An 18,634-nucleotide genomic window follows, 5' to 3' on the forward strand; every position below is an offset into this window, starting at 1 on the left:
TTATTAACATCCATAAGACTAAAATTTCAAAAAATTCAATCTCTGTCTAAATTTGAACAATTTGAAAGTGAATATCCCTGCATTCTTGACAGAAACATAACTTCTTAAATCTCCCCGAAACTGATACGGAGGAAGTATGGAACCGTTTTGATTATACTCCAAGCTATAATATGGCAATAATTCAATACGAATTCCTTAAAAATATTATTTTAATGTTTACATCTTATATACTTTTCTTGAGATCCTTGGAGACATAAAAAGAAATGAGATTCTGGGCTTGACGAATCAATTGTATACATCTATACTGGGAATATCTGATGAAGTTGCATCAATTGAGTTGTTAATATGTTTGGTCGAAATCGCGGCTTTATGAAAAAAATATCATTACATGGATGTGAAATGTTTAAATGATTTAAATAGGATATAGGCCTATGGATGCGAAAAACATGCTTTAATGGTATCATTTTTCCATATTTTGGCCGAAATCTTGACTTTCTGAAATCTTCCGAGAACTTGATACGAAGGAAGGTTGGAGTAATTATTCCAAAAAATATAACAATATTAATGTGAATTCTTTAAATAATTTTCATCGGATTTTTGAATGCAAACAATGTTTTCATGGTGCTTGTATTTGCAAATCTAGCCAGGAATATAATATGAACTCCAGCGATTTACAAACTTGTAAACAATCAAATAAGATAACATCAAACTTTGCCTAACAAAATTGTCTGCATTTGTAATAAACTGCTTTGCTGAATAGGAACAGGCAATAATACTTATAACCACTTCGATACACAACACTGTAGCATTGAACCAGAAAGCGTGAAGAATTGATCCCTGGCCATATACTTTGCTCAAAATTCCACTTAACTATCTAACGTAGAGCAAGTGAGTTAAATTTGTCCAATAATTAAGTGAGAACCAGAGAGGATGGAGATATCAAAAAAAAATTTGCAGCACTCCCTTGTGGGCATCAACCAATTACTTCACTGATAAGGACCATGATGTGGCTAAATGACAAGTTACAGTAACAGAGGGGACAAAAACACGCACAGAATACAGACAGGTTAATGAGCACGGTGAACACAATGGGATGGATGAAAGGGGATTATAAGTAGAAAGCAACAGGAGAAGAGGAGAGGAAGGAGATAAACTGTGGAGGGACAAAGAAGATCCTGCTAGGATCGAAACGTCAGGCCAACTTTCTTTTACACATTCTATTACACAGGCTCTCTAGTGGATAAGCAGTTTGCTAACAGTTTCATTTTATTTTGAAGGACCATGATGCGCAGATCCTGGTAGGGACAGCGGGACGCGTCCCTACCAACTTTTTCAGTGGTGGGGACATGATATACCGTGTCCCCACCAATTTGTCTTGACCAAGCGCTGCATTTAAAATTCCCCTGTATTGAACTTTGGCGCAGTTTGATCCAGCATTGTGCACATGATATGCTATAAAAGACGAGAATTATTACTATTGACACTGTAAGGCGTGACTTCTCCGCTGAAGTATATTACTGACACATTCAATCATGTGAAACATAATCTATACACGATATTGGTAAATTGTGGTCAGCAAAACGGACTGAGTGCGAACAAAACAATCGTTAACAACTCACACGGTGTGTTGGCAATTTGAGCTGGCTTCAAGTCCTGCAGTGGTTCCACATTCACTTGAATTACCTGAAGTTTTGGTCAATTTCGGGAAATATTTTGAGAAGATAACATTTTGGAAGGAAAGTATTTGGATGTCTCTATAGTGATATGTCTCTGAAGTAAGAATAAACCGGTCCTTACAAACTGCTACACTATAGTACACTTTTCATCGTACTGTGAGACGTATGAGCTTTCTTATAGATTAATATACTACGAGCATGTAGGAGCATGCAGCATTCAAATAAGTCGATGTAACTTAAATCATCACTAGTTCTCATTTTATTATATTTATCCACAGTTGTTAAATATAGGACGGAAATCGCATTTGCGGCAGTCCATAATTGTTTTCTAGGAGAGGATCCCAGACCAATCGTATACAAAAGTCTACTGGGTCCCAGGGGAGGCTTTAGCACCAATTGAAAAGCACCAAATTGCCTATTACATTTAACATGAAGGAACTTCTGTGATTAAATTGCTAAGAGGTTGGTAATGGGAAGGAGTGGATTGGTTAGTGTGTTTCTATTTCCAAAACAGTTGAAGATGTCATTACCCAACAATGTTGGTTCAAAAATAACCAATTATCTTCACCGAAGTGAGCAGTGAACACTTTTTTTTTAAATGATCTAAATTCTTTTGATTGCCTAGTTGTTAAAGTAGTGGTCAAGGCAACGTTTCCTGAATGCTAAGCTCATTTCGCGGCGCGTTTTGAAAACTATTAATAGACATACAACCAGTCTAAACAACAGTATCGGGCAGTATTTTACCACCCTCCGTTCCATTTTTGAAGAAAAAATTACGATTAAAACATTGAACACTTCTACCGCTTAGCGTACAACTTCCGAGGAACAATACAAAACCGGAAAACATTTATAAATAACGAAGGTTTGATTTGACTGTTTTGAAATTACGTATCACTGGCAAGATGCGTCAAACGCCCTCTTTCAACACTTCTATCGCTCAGTAACAAAAGAAACTTTTAGGGCAACAAAAGGCTTAAAACCTTTGTTCGTCGTAAAAGTTTTTCAGTTTTCTATTGTTCCTCGTTTCAACGTTTTCTGAATTTTCATGGCACATGTCGCGAAACGGTTAAAAACTATTTATATGAAATAACCAGTTAAAAAAACAGTATCTGGCAGTATTTTATCCCCCTTCGTGCCATTTTTGAAGAAAAAATTACGATTAAAACATTGAACATTTTTGTCGCTGAGCATACAAATTCCGAGGAACAGAACCGGAAAACGTTTATAAATAACAAAGGTTTGATTTGACTGCTTCGAAATCACACGTATCCACTGGCAAGATGCGTCGAGCGCCATCTGGCGGCCTCTTTTTTGGTCAGTTTTCAACTTCGGATGAACAATAGACAAGCGAAAAACTTTTAGGACGAACAAAGGTTTTGAAATCTTTTGTTCACCCTAAAAGTTTTTCGCTCTCCTATTGTTCCCCTGAAGTTGAAAACTGACCAAAAACGAGGCCGCAAGAGGGCGCTCGACGCATTTTAATCTTTTTTTTTTAATCTTTTCCTTCCTGAAGTACAAGTATTAGATACGAGCACTCTTTTTCAACAGTCTGTGTGGCGCAGTGGTTAATGCTCTGGACTGACAAACGCTCTATCATGAGTTCAAACCACAGTGAAGGCAGTTTTCCTTTTACTATTCTTATATCTCTTTCCTTCCATTATGAACCTTAAATATTAGAAACGAGCAATAATTTTCAACAGTTGCTGTGGCGCAGTGGTTAGTGCTCTGGACTAAGAGACACAGACATCACACTGTCATGAGTTCAAAACCCAACCAGAGTCTTTTAGTTTTCTGTTCTTTGGAGCAGGTGGAAGTATAAAGGTAAGAAACGAAGGTTACTTTATTGGGAACCAAAATGGTGTGATCGGTTGTTCCATCTGCAATGATACTGAGCAGCATGGGTTCAAGCCCCGGTTGGGCCGGTGAATTCTGTAAAGGGAGCTCGTCGGTACCCCCTCCCCCTGACAAGGCTCCCAAGCGGCACCGGAGTTAGCTTCCCCCCACCCCTGACAAGGTTTCCAAGCGGGTGAGGCGAGTAGGCAACCACCCCCCTCCCTGACAAGGTTCAGTGGAGGTGTATATATTTTACAACCAACCAACAACCAGATCTTTAAATATTGGAAATGCATCCTAAGGTAGCTGATAGACAAAAAAAGTAGGCATCACAAGGTCCCTGGTTCAATTTCAACTCATGCTCTTCTTTTTTATTCTTCCAGTGAAAGCACAAGTTCAAAAAAACTCACCATACATTTTTCACATTTTCTCAGTTTGCAGCTTACAAGTAAAAAACAACCAAAACTTGCAAATAAACAAACTGTGTCCACTTAGTGACAACAAAATATTGCATCTATATCAAACCCCCCAAAGAGAGGAGTTTAAGCATTCTCTAGACAGGGGGCAAAGAATTGTGATTTTCTTGCCGTATAATTTGCACAAAATCCCACTTGACTATCTGACTGATGTAGAGTCAAGTGAGTTAACATTTGTTCAAGAATTAAGTGAGAACCAGAAATGATCAGACAATTCAAACTCCCTAGATCACAAAACATGTACTAACTCACTCTTTGGACATCAACCTATTCAGTCACTGATAACGTTTTTACAGTACATAAGTTTTATGGCCAAAAATGGATTAAAATCCAGAAAGAACAGTCTTCCTTTTATGTGAAATATAGACCCATAGATGTTGAATATGTATGAGCAAATGGACATTACCTTTTACCTTTTTTGAGCTAGCAAATCAACTCTGCCGCCAACCTGCCCATTCAATACACTAAAATATTTTAATACCAAAGCATATCTAGTATATATAGACTACACAGAATAAGGCAACTTTTCAGAGAGCCTGTTTACCTCCTTGAGACTTAACTAGTGACAACTGCCAGGGATCACTTGAGGTGTGTTTTAAGATCATCCAAAGGTGGTCAAAATTTGAACCTTAATGACCTTTGACCTCTTCATAGAACATTCAGTTCTTGTACATTTCTGAGCCTGAGTATAATCGCAGCTATGATTTTGAAGCTATGTTGACAAGGATTACGGGCTTTTGGCAGCTGATGACTCCAATTTACATTTGACCTCTGAACAGAACTGCTCAAAGTGTAATGTTCAGGGAGGGGGACCTACCACCTAACTATGACATTTTACCAATGCTACAGATGTTCACTAAACTCAACTACATGGTTTTTGTATTTTGGCCGCTGATGACCTCAGTTGACCTTTGACTCCGCTCAATAACTGGAGCAGCCAAAGAATTCAGAGCTGTAAATTTAAATCCTAATTTCATGAAATTCATGCAAGATATGCTTGGTGAGTCATCCCGTTTACAAGTTGGAACATCACATATACAAACATTTACCTGCATAGATACACGCCTTGATTCCTTTTTGCATTTTGGCTAGGAATCAATCGAAGATTCCTGGCATAGGACACTTATAAATTCCTTTCTTCTGAATTTACAGACTCTTTATGCATTATCTTTTAGCATCATCACATGACCATCCTTAACGAAAACCTTTCATAATTTCCATCTGTAAATCTGAGAAAATTTTCAACATGATACCCTTGAGAAGAGCACTTTTGCAAACATGCAAGAGAGGAAAAAACACTAGTATTTTTAGGTGCAGGGCAGAGATGGTCCTATGGTATTTGCAGAAGCATTCAAGACTATGCATGAAATATAGATAGATTTCTCCAGAAAAATTCTGCCAAAATGTTCCTTAAAATTTAGGAAAGCAGTTTTTCAAGTGTTTTTAAGTACAGCTTTCATACAATATTCTCCATTTTATCTCTTGCTATTTCAAGTAAAAAAAAGCTGCATATCTTAATGCTTCAATATTTACACACATGGTCATACAATAAAAAGAGTAGCAAAGCTAATATATATACATATATCTTTTAAGAAGCTGCAACATCGGTGGCTCAAAAAGTTTGTGAGCCTGAAAGTTCGAGACCGGCAGGACTATCTGGTAGCTGGATCGAATCACTTTCCGATTCTTCTTCAACTTTAGTCCTATTTCTAATCCCTTTGGCTTGTCTCTTTGGATTGATGAAGCGTTTGGCACGTCGCTACCAGAAATGGAACAAACTTTTCTGTCTTCTTCTGCCTTCAGGAGGTTATCGTCTGGTAAGCCTTTCCTGATCTGGTCCGAGTTAGACCCCCCCCCCCCCCGCTTCGCAAGTCAGAAAACCCCTTTTTCATTTCCAAATGAGAAAAAAAAATCTCATTTGGAACACCAAATTGCATCTAAGGCCAGGTGAAAATACAAAATTAAGTTTACAAAATGGAGTGGGTGTTGAAGTGTGCTATATTGCACCAAATGGCATCTGAGGCCACCTGGAAATGCAAAAAAATCCAAAAAACAAAAAAAATCCAGGGAACACCCACTCCCCTTAGACCTCTCCCCCAGGCCGGCATTCAGTCTTCAGCCCCCCCACCCCCACTCAAAAGTACCTTCCTACGCCACTGAGACTAGAGAAGGGATCTGAATCGGCTACAGGGGCTTGGGATTTCAATTTATTGTCTCTGCCTGATGTTTTGTCATCTTCCCAAGTCTCTTCCAATTTTAAGTCTTCTGGAGGTCTCTCAGGGAGCTGTTCCATGGTGGACACCATAGGTGGTTCTGTCAAAAAAAGAGTATGAAAGAAAATTATATACTAGATAGGAATACACAAGCCATGTAGATGAAAGTACTCTGCATAAAGTGAAGATCATGCATGTTACATTTAAATACTCGAATAAGTCGAGAATAGCCAATAATTTTAAGGGCGAACACAGATTGCTTTGGGTGATGGGAGGGGGTGGGGTAGTAACACTTTCTTGGTGGGAGGGGGTCGTCAGAGCCACAGACAGAGATGTAAGAACATTTAATGATTTCCCTAACTTACGTATTGTCAGAAATGTCATTTTTTTTTCATTTTCATTTATAACCTATCTACTAGTAAAATGTCTAGTATTGTTGTATCAACTACAGTAGTTACAAAATATTATAATAAACTGTAAACAAAAATGTAAAAAAAAAGGAATATATAACAACGTGAAGGCCAAAAATATTTGAGTTGCAATAGATTTACAAGCTATATTACAATGGAAATACATTGTGGAAAACTTCATAAAAAAGATGACTTTAGAAACAAACCTCAGTTGATTTGTTTGTGAACCGTTGAAAAACAGTACGTGCTATCAGGCCAGGCTGGATTTTTTTATGCCACTTTTAATTTTTGAGGGAACGATCCTGTAATTTGCCGAGGTTTAGAGTGACAATACTATTTAGTCTAATACTTTAACCATTTAGCTCAGTTCATCAGATCCAGCACAAAATCACAAAAAGAGTTTTACCTGTCTCAAATGACATGTTTACAGTGGTAGTACAAATTTGTCAACATTTGGATTTATGATGTTTAAATTTCATTCAATGAGTGCAAGGGTGTTGTTGTTTTAATATCACGTTAAAGGAACATGCCTTTGTTGAGTGAGTTATTAGAATTTATGTAAAGCAATGGGTTAACATTAACATTAAAGCCTGTACTAGAAGAGCTGATAACATCATCAAGTTAGCCTTTGAAGGAACATACCGGAGGTTTAGCATATTTTAACGGTGAATAGCTTGAAACTGGATCAGCAGTGTATGAGTGTAAAATCTCAAATGAACCTTGTTCTTGGGGACTACGACATTATAGTGTCTAAAATTCAGCCTACATTTGTCATTTAGGTAGATACTGAAGAAGTGACGGATATGAAGTCATGCTGTCCAGGAAGGAAACATTTCTTTTACAATTTTATTAATTCTTATTCTCATTTCATGATCTGACAATAACATGGATGGAGAAATGTACTACATCTCAAACCTGCCCATCATCAGAAAGCAAAGCCAGAATATTAAAGTGGATGGTGGAGTGGAAGCAATAAGTAAGTGTTTACTATTGTGAATACATGTGCTGAAAGTTTTTCCATTTTGTTTATCATTATATTGATGATAATACTAGAGTTTCTGTTGATGGAAAAAAAATAAAAAATGCCCAATATCTTTGCACTTGTGTAGCAAGTCAGCCAATTTCATAGCAAGATTCTCTCGGGTAAATGGAGCAACAGAGTTTGGAGTGGGTTTAGTGGTACTGGGTATGTGTTTTGGTGGGGTTACAGACAAAATCTAAGAGATGGGGAATCTAGGTCCCACCACTGGCTGCATCAAAAAAAGCAAAATACTAAGTAACTGGGTGTTTATTTACAAATAAATTACAGGTCTTTAACTGAGATGGAGAACAACACACAATAACTGCAATGTCCCTAAATATTCCACCAAGACCCGCCCCCCCCCCTCCCATCCTCCCCGACCAATTCTCTCCTAGTCTCTTTACGAGTATGGTTTCCAGAAAGATCTGACCCGACCCTACGTTAATATTGTTACACACTTTTCAATATTTTCCTCTAAATATATATATCTCTGGGATTATAGGAAAAAATTATCACTGCACAGAACAAAGCCTTATTTGTCAAAACAAACATGACAAAATGCACATAAAATTTAAGGGAAACCCTCCCCCCCCCCAAAAAAAACACAGCAGCATATGGCAAAACTAATGGCAGGTATAATATTGTTTCCAATACACTAGTAACTGCACAGCTACTTTGGGTAAAAAGAGAAACTTGCTTTGCGTGAATACTTATTCAGTTCTAGGAAAAAAGGGAACGAGCTTGTTATCCTTACAATATTCACCAAATGTACTTTACACTAAATCTGAGGACGAAGGAAATAAACTTGATGTATTCTTTAAAGTTCTGAAAATTCCACTCTCCTCAACTGTTGTACTCCATCGCCCTCGGTAAGAGTAAATATTACTAAGTGATATTTCTTCACGGTTAGGGATACTTTTTCCGGGGGTGGGGTGGGGTTGGCGGGGACATAAAATGTAACAACTACACTCATTCAATACAAAAACTTGGTATCAATTCCATATAAGTTAGGTAACATCTTCGCTTGTAAACTACCATAAATAGAACAATTTAACCAAATTTAAACGTCCCTGATTTATGCTTCACATTCCTGCTAAATGTGCTCGGGTTTATTTAGCAGCAAAGTAAATCTTTGTACTGAAGACAGACTCACTGGTTAGTTTTGAAATTCATTCCAACTTTCTTCGCTCATGACTATATCTGTGACCCGCTCCCAAACAATAGTCCTAAAACCCATTGTCTCTAGCATTCTGCTACCAATAATTTTATTCAATGCGGGCATCATATCCATCTTGTTCTCTCAACGTACCAAACGCAAATGGAAGTAACTTGAAAATGTACCTGGCAGGCTGGCTCTTCCTCTTTCTGTACGGCTTTATGAGATTGAACGACCCTTTCACCTAGCATCTTGATCTCTGCTACCAGTCTCTTCACGGAATCCTCTGATTTTACTTTGCTGTCCTTCAACGTCTAAGCAGAATGATGGATTAATAATCAATCACACAAAGATGGATTAATAATCAATCACGCAAAGATGGATTAGTAATCAATCACACAAAGATACATTAATAATCATCATTGCTTGCAGATTTCTCTTTTGCTTTACAATTCACTGGGAAATGAATTCCACCCCACCAAGATGGGGAATATTTTCACTTTCATTAAACGACGTTAACTATTTCCCTGTAAGGTCTGTTCATACCACCGTCTCTTATGCTATTGTCGTGTTTCAGGAACAGACGTCACTTACTCTCTTCGTTGTGATCTTTGTAGGAGTTGAAGTTTAAGCCCCAATGAATGAGCTGGAGCTTGCGGATTAAACACCAAATGTTTCATCACCTATAGCAGTGGGTAGTTTCACTCAGCATTCTATTAAACACAAAATGTAGTATAAGCAATGTAACTTAAAATTTTCAACAGGTGACATGATGTTGCATGTTTGTCGCAATGTAACCTTGCATCTAATGATATTAAACACCAACAATGTTAGGACAGCCCTTGAACAAAGCAAAATTTAAACTTACATTACACTAATGAAAATATACTCAAATTGACAGTTGAATGATCCATTACTTAATAGTTTTGTCATCTCACCTTCATTCTGTCATGGATTGCTTCATTATTCATCTAAATTCCTTGCATTCCTTGCAGGTAGCCATCTTTATCAATCATATCTTTCCTGTTGAGAAAAACAGAAACGAATGAAACTTGCCTAATAAACTCCCTTGTTATGGGATCTTAGCATCTATTACGATTAAAACATAAGACAAGATGGCAATCCATGGCATCTCATCTCTTCTATGATGGAATGGATCTACAATGAACTTTGACCTTGACCCTTAACAACTGCATAAGTTCTAATTTAATATTTGTCGCATTATAGTCTACATATTTTGTGGTTTAATGACTTTTGGAACATACTGACAAGCAGAAAATGGCTACAGTTTCTGGGTATTTGACCTTTCACCTATGGCATTTATGCCAATCACCCAAGATCAAGTTTACAGTACATGGTTAGGCACCTACCCACCAAGTTTGAATCTGATCGGACTTACAGTCTAGGAGAAGTTCACGACGCACTCTTTTGCACAATTGAGACCAATTTTAAGTTTAACTCAATTGACCTGTTAACTACAACCCTAAACATCTGTCTTGTTTTAAACTTTGTCTCTTCATTCTCTAAATATAATGTGGTTTAATGCCTTTGTCCAACAAGTTGGCATGCAGAAAATGGCTAGCTTAAACCAATTTTTAGATTCTTGACCTTCGACGTCTTTGATGTCATCAATCACGCAGGCATGAGTTACCATGGTCAGGCACCCACCCACCAAGCTTAAACTTGACAGGACCTCGGGTCTAGGAGAAGTTTGCGACATACTTAATTTTTCTCACTCACTCACAAACACCCATACATACACACACACACATACTTACATACATACATACATTCAAGTTCCGTGAGGTTAAATTTGACTAGCCCTTATGATAGACTTACATGGACATAAAAACCTTGTAAACAATATATCTTAATGAGGTAAAATTCAATTGAGCTTATACAGCACTTTGTGGGTAGGTTACCCATAGTGAGAAGGTAGGTAGGTTTTCTTCTGTGCCAGATGGCTCATAAGGTCAGTGCTTAAACCTGGTTTAAATGATGCAAGTGATATTAGAGTGAAACACTCCCCCAATCCGTCAATCCGTTGCTAACTAACCCCTAGCCGAAGCTAGCAACCATTTTAGAGATGGGTGAACTGAAGCAAATGGAGTAAAGTGTCTTGCACAAGAATTCAACGTATTGACGTGTGGGACTCAGACCCACAACCTGTGTGTTGCAAGTCAAATGCACAAGGCACTAGGCCACCATGCTCCATAGTGAGTGAATTATTTCTATTAGTTTTTTTCGGCAGTCAAAGGTCATGTGTGGTCAACAGAGGTCCAGCAATGTGTAGGACTGTGTGCGTGCCATTAGCACAGAAGTGGACCTTTTTCAGATTGGACTTTGGATAATAATTTTCCTTACCAGGCAACAATGCTTTTTGCCTTGTTGGACAAACTCTCGTTGGGGTTGATCAGGAAGAACATGCTTGGTCAAGATCGCTACTTTCACTATCTTCATCCAGGGTACCTGCAAACCATAATAAAAGAACCATGTACAATTTAATTGTAAGTATGAAATTAATTCTTTCAACATGAAATTGATAGGTAGATATTGATGGTTTATGCGTGTGCATAGTAGGACACTTGTCACTGGTCCATCTTATTCCAGGGAGTTCATATAGTTATGGATTTACCACCAGAGAGAAGACATGTACATGAATAAATAGGAGGTGGTATACATGTGATTTCCACTTGTCTCAAACTATACTGTATTTTGTGTCACCTTTACATATAAATAACATTAGGTAGACACATACACACCATATGAGTATTTGATGAGTAACATTAGGATATTCAAAATTTCCAATACCTCAAAATATTGAAATGTTGATATTATACAGATCAATGAATGGTAAGTAGGACATTCAGCATGCAACCATTCACGCATGAGGGTGAGACACTTGTTACTGGTCCATCTTATTTCGGGGAATTATTTGTTCAGGATGATAAACCTGTTTAGCTCTTATTGAAGCACTAGACAACCTTTGAATGTTTTGTTACATCTTCCATACACTACCTCATATATAGACTAAAGAATTCCTGCTATATATAGAATGAACATAGACTTGTGTGTGTCATGAACACATGTGGCCTCCACTAAATAGGCAACATTAGGGGGACATCTAAAATCCATATTCCTTATATGTTAAAGACATACAGCTAAATGAATACTGTAGTAGGTAGGCCATTCAGCAAGCAGCCATGTACTGTAAGACAAAGTTTGTTACTGGTCCATCTTTTGTCAGGGAAGTTTGAGTATGCTAAACGTTTGCATAGATCACTGTAGCCCTATTCAGTATGTCCATGATCTTTGAATACATATTCCATATACTACATTCTGTACCCCACAATGTACAATGAACATGGATTGGAGTGTTTGGAAAGGGGGGGGCTACTTAGTAGGAGACACCCATTGAAGACGTGTGTACATGTTTTAGGAATTTTCATGTACACACATTGCTTCATTCGTCATATATCAAATTAAACATAACGTGTCAACTTACACATAGGCAACATTAGGGGGACATATTCATATATGTTAAATACATATACAGCTAGATGAATGGAATGCAGATAACGAGCATGCACCAACATACAGTTAAGACAAAGTTTGTCATTGGACCATTTTATTTCAGGACATTTATAGTTGAGGATAAACATTAGCCTAGCTAGCTCTCACTGAAGCCTTAAATATACATAGGCAACATTAGGGGGACATACTCATATATGTTAAAGACGAATACAGCTAAATGAACAGTACAGTTAAGACAATGTTTGTCATTGGACCATTTTATTCAGGGAATTTTAGTTTTAGTTGAGGATGCTAAATATTAGCCTAGCTAGCTCTCACTGTAGCCCTACATGACCTTTCAATACATATTCCATACCTCACAATGTGCAATGGACATGAATTTGTGTGTGTGTGGAGGGAGAGGGGGCTAGGTAGGAAAGACCCATTGAAGACATGGGAACATGTTTTAAGGATTGCCATGAACACATATATGTGGCTTTACTGTCGTACAGGCCTATCAAATTAAATATTTTGTCAACTTACACATAGGCAACATTAGGACATGCTATTAGCCACTGTGCCCCTGCTTATCTTGATCCCTGGTCCATCTTATTTCAAGGAATTTATTAGTTGAGGGTACCAAACGTTTGCCTAGCTCTCACTGTATCCCCTACATGACCTTTGGATACATATTCCATACTACTTACCTCACAGTGTCCAATGAGCATATGAGTGGAGGGAGTGGGGTGGGGGGGGGGCTAGCAAGTAGGATATACCTGCATTGGAAACATGTGTAACTAGGCTATATCAAAGTTCAAACACAAGCGTTAAAATGCCTCAGAATTCAATTTTTTTATAGGTTAATATTTTAAGTACTTGCCCAATGTTAAATGAATGGTGGTTATGACATTCAGCACACAGCCAAGTACAGTAACACAAAGTTTATCCCGGACCTGTATTGGGGTACACTTCAATCCAACATCACAAAAGTCATTTTTGATTGTGTACGCAGTTGTCAAACTCATTGTCAATCACTACATGAAATATCAAACCTTTCTTACCTGTCAAGGTTTTGTGTGCTCACTTCAGTGGATTACTACTGTCACAGGAGCTTGTTTCAGATTCTGTAACATTTTCACAACCTTCCTCATCTGGTGGAACTGAAAGATATGTGCAAAAGATCATGAAGAATTTGTAGCTACAGAGTATACAGTTTATAGTTATTTAAGAATGAAACAGATCCAACAGTAAGCTAATGGGGCCTTACTTTACTACTGTAACGTAAGCTAGGCGTTTTGGACTAGTGACTGACCATAACTGTGTGTTATGGTTTATCAAAGGTGGGAGCTATTTAACCAATCGTCAACCATATAAGCAGAATTTGTAGCAATTTGTGTATGTACTGTACCTGTAATATATATTGTCATATTTTCTGAGAGTATTTTTAACTCATAGAGACAGATATTTTGACTATTTATTTCTTCAAACTTGTTTACATTTTAGACTCTTGAACAGTGGCTAAATAAATTGGACATATCATTAAATGTTCTGTTTTAGTGTAATTTCAATAAAATAAAATACTGTTTTATTGCGTGCTTTGGGCGCTGTTATTAGACCTCCTAATCAAAGGTTTATTCTTTACTAAGTAGTTTATATTAATTGTTGCTGTCGGATTAAAAAATTCTTTTGTGTCAATAATTTGTGTTTCAAGGTTTTTCAATTTTGTTCTGCTTGAACCTTTTATTTATTTACAAGTTTACTAAATAATTACTACACATAATAATTAATGTTTTATGGTGTTGCTTCATATTTAAAATTTGTGTCGATGGCCACCAATACTAATGAATGGGTGATCGTGATTGGGTAAATAAGTGAGGTTCCTTAAATCTGACCGACGATTGCAGGGGCATATCCAGGGGGGGGCGCAACAGGCGCGCGCCCCCCTATTGGCCGTCACCAAAAACAAAAAAAGTTTAGCAAAAAAAAAAAAAAAAAATTGATGACGACCTTTATAAAGTAAAATTCATAAATTTCTTAAAGGCTTTGATGGTGAAACTTGGCAATCACCAGATTTCCCAGTCGGTCACAAGTTTTACAAACACTAAGTGACATGCCAGCCATACTAAATTGTGCATTTTGTGTCCATTTTTACTGGAAATGTTGCTTCTTATTAAGTTCGAAAAATGGATCACATATACAGTATGGCACCATTTTGCATTTCAGCTCTTCTTCGAAAGCAAAAATTGTCCACCCTTCCCCTTAGACCCATCCACCAGGACGGCGATCATTCATGCCTGACGCCCCCCCTAGTAAAAAATCCTGGATATGCCCCTGGATCGGGTACATATCCACAACGTTTACTAAAACCTCCACAACACAGTCACTGCTGTTTGCATGATTCTTACCCACGTTTACTTGTTTTAGAAATAAGTTTTTCTTATTTAACTGTGAGTAGCACATCTTCATCATGGACAATATCTTGTGATCATATTTAAAAATGAATTCAGTGATAAAAGACAAGAAATTTAGCTAAATCTTAACACACACAATAAGGCAGGGCGGACTACTAAGTAACCATGCTGTTACTGTACGAGGACATTTGTACCCAACCCACCGTATCAGCCGGAGAAAACAAACGATAGATTCATTCACTAAGTACTATGGTCTAGCTTGATCGCCAGAGCTAAAATACTCTTATTCAGAAGTTTAAACTTCAAATAACTTCAAATAACTGTGTAGTTGTTATTTGCTACTAAACACTAATCGTTTAAGAAACAAGTAAGTCAAGAAACCTTCTTTGCTTAGCTAGAGCCATTATCTGTACGTTATCTACACTATTCAAGAGTAGAACAACACATTGACATATAGATGAATTTGACGTTTTATAACTTGTGATTTCCGTAGGCAATCCAGCCTCACTGAGATCTTAAAGACTTTCAAATGGGAACCCTCATAGAAAGAAGGAAAAGGGTCAGACTCATGCTTTTTCATCAAATTATTAGTGGCCTAGTTGCAGTCCCAAACGAGACTTACAGTATTCCTTCTTGAAACCATGGAGACGTGGCCGCTATACTCAAATTCCACATAATTATCGGGCTTTTCACTATAGTTTTTATCCTAGGACTATAGAAGACTGGAATACGCAATCCTTGGCTGATAAGGAGAGCCCTAGTCTTGAGGTGTTTAAAACTAGATTGCCCACGCATTGTTTGTTAGTGTTATTTGCACTGCTGCCCTGCCTAACAACATCCTTGTTGTGACACATGAAGGGGTTTTAATGAGTACTAAACAGAAACCGAAATACACTGTAGATTGGTGTGTGCTCGCGGCAGAAATCTGGTGACTGCCGAAAAGTGACTTCAGCCCGGGCTGCCCATAGACGTTAACTCGAATGAGGTTATTGTGATGTAGGCTAATTCACATATATACCTTAGGCCTAGCCTAATTGTGCATCGTTTTAGTGTACATCCACCATGGACTCTAGTGTGGAGGTTTGCGAAAAGTTCCCACTAGTTCATCATGAGCTACTGTACTTTTGACGCCTAGCCCTGACTAGCCTACGTTAGTAGCATGGACACTTCGAAGTTCGGATACCTAAGCCTTAAAACACCCCAAAACTATATCTATTGGTATAAATCACCTGAAAATATACTTGACATGGTGGGAGAAGTGTGTGTTATATTACGATACACGGCCAAACTTTCTTTCCTGCAAACTGTTTTTACGTTGTATTCCAGGAAGATTCTTCGTGATTGTGGAACTGGTATTTCTTTGCTAGAGTATTGCGAAGTTTGGACACCCCGGCCCGCGTTTTCTTTTTTCCCAGGACGAACGTGGGCATCGGCCAATCAAATCCCTGGATTCCAAACATGTGACGCTTTTTCAAAAAACATGTTCTGAATCTTTTTTCCTAGTTTTTACCCCAGATTATGAACGACAATCCTGCATTTTCATAGAAACTGTATCCTTAACCCACTTTCTAAACCCTAACTCTGATTTCAAACGAATTTGTAAATTCCTGAAAAACCTGAAACCCACGTTCGTCCTGGGGAAAAAAAAAACGCCACCCGGCCCACAGTGTGGCGCTGGTGATAAAATTGGTGGCGCAGTTGCTCTTTCAGTAATTGTAACAGACTTCATAGTTCTAAGTCATTTTATCGACAAATATGTAAGTATTTACTTGTACACGGGTCATTTTGGAGAGAAAATAACTGTAGCTTCGTACTTTTGGTGAAATTTGGCTCTTCCTGTAGTTTGTCATGGTGAAATCGTGTATTTCTTAGGGGTGTCCGAACTTCGCAGTGTTCCGAACTAGCTGGCTAAAGATTCGTTATCCTAGCCCTACTTTAATATCCCTTAAATCAATCATCTTGTTATGTATTAGAAAGATAAAAATCACATACCTTTATCTCTTAACGGTAACATAATTTAATTATCCAAACCACTGTCTAATCTCATTCTTGGTCCATAACGCTTTTGAATTTGATCGATCTTAACGCGTAAGATGCAAGGGATTATGCGCCGAATGGAACCGGACCAGCCATAAGTATGACGTCACATATATACAACTTCATGTCAAAAATTAGCACCGATTTTCGTATATCTCGAATAAAAAAAATATATTGAAAATATTTTCACTTACATAGGTTCACGCTGACATTCAAATGAAACTATAAGCACTGAGATAATGAAGATAATACGCCTTGGAAATAGGAGTAAAATATGAAAAACGAAATGTTCTCCAAATAGATGTCGCCTTACATGATTGAGCAAACGATGTACAATGCCTAGATATAACCGTGGGTAATCATAAAAACAGCTCAAACAATTCGTACTCATGTATATCATAACGTACTGACACTGGTTACGAAATAACCCAATTTTACATATGAACTGTCGACGAAAGTCCACCATTAGGTAAATATAAACATATATATATATATATATATATATATATATATATATATATATATATATATATATATATATATATATATATATATATATATATATATAACTATATATATATATAGTTATATATACAGTACAGGGAGTATAAATAGTACTGAACACCACTTTTTTTCTTCTTCTTTTTTTAACACCAGTTTTATAAATGTACATATATACTCTCAGTACATATTTGCTTGCGATTGAGTTATAATTCTTTGCATAATATCGCATAATGTATCCTTCTTGATTCACCTGTACGCTTGTTATACATATTTTACCCTTTTCCCCCTTTCTTGTACTATATATATATAAGTTAAATTTGCAGAAAATCATCGCCAAAACACAAGATCTTAATTATCTAATCATTTTTCCCCTTAACAACGGGATTCAATCCAATACAACTGCAAATATGTATTATATCATTTTTTACATGATACGACCTGCCTCTGGCTATCATTCTTCTACTCATTATTTTTTATTCGGCTTCTTCTTCTTCTTCTTCTTCTTCTTCTTCTTCTTCTCCTCCTTTCTCATCTTCTTCATCTCCTTCTCTTTCTTCTTCTCCTGCCTCTACATTCACCTTTCGTTCGATTTGAAACAGAATAAATAATGCATGCATCGTCACTTCTAGGCATAAGAGGATCTGGTAAATAAATTATTCTCTTCTTTGATATAGACGAGAACCAAAAGACACTGTCATATCGTCCCGTCATATATTTGTAGATATGTATCGTATATAGGTGGGAAAATAGCTCATTTCTGTCAGAGAGCACTGACACTATAGACATTACCGTACCATACTCGAAAATCGACAAGAGTATACATATTAACAACAAAATTAATATCTCTTGAAAGCTGGGGTATAATGGGTTCAAGATTTCAATTGTCGGTATATGGTTGTCTGTAAGCTTATTACAACTGTGTGTGTGCGTGTTTCTGCTCTCTTTGGGTGTGGGATAGTGTATGTTGGTGGGGTGGGGTGGAGGGGGGGGGGGGTCTACGGGATGGTGTGGGATAGGATCGGGTCGGGTGAGGTCTCGGGGGTTTCCGGTGTATGTGTTCCGTTCCATGAAAGGCAATTCTTAAGATAAAGATACAACTTTTTTTTAAAGTATCCGAATTCGCGTTATGTTTCATCTAATTTATGCCCTTTATATTTATATCGTTAATTAAAACACTGATTATAATCGCTTAGGGAGTTTTAAAATGTCATAATAGACTGAAAATTAGAACAAATAAATAACAATGGCAATTAGGCCTATAATTATTTTTTGATGACGTAACAGATGATTTTATCACTTTTTCAATTACGAGAGTAAATTTCAATATAATATTATGTTATTGACATATTACATTATAGACCTTTCTAAAACAAGAAGCCGATCC

At 37.3% G+C, this 18,634-nt stretch overlaps 1 long non-coding RNA gene across 1 annotated transcript; it reads right to left on the reverse strand.

The window, feature by feature from the left end:
- Positions 1-3,853: 3,853 nt before the first annotated feature.
- Positions 3,854-16,671, reverse strand: LOC139960120 (uncharacterized). The gene is made up of 6 exons (XR_011790364.1): positions 15,939-16,671; positions 13,360-13,458; positions 11,150-11,254; positions 9,724-9,808; positions 8,971-9,099; positions 3,854-6,298 (listed from the first exon to the last, which is right to left on the reverse strand). It is a non-coding gene; the product is annotated as an uncharacterized lncRNA (long non-coding RNA).
- Between the last annotated feature and the right edge of the window lie 1,963 nt (positions 16,672-18,634).

Source organism: Apostichopus japonicus, chromosome 19, assembly GCF_037975245.1.
Source record: "Apostichopus japonicus isolate 1M-3 chromosome 19, ASM3797524v1, whole genome shotgun sequence".
Taxonomy (NCBI): Eukaryota; Metazoa; Echinodermata; class Holothuroidea; order Aspidochirotida; family Stichopodidae; genus Apostichopus; species Apostichopus japonicus.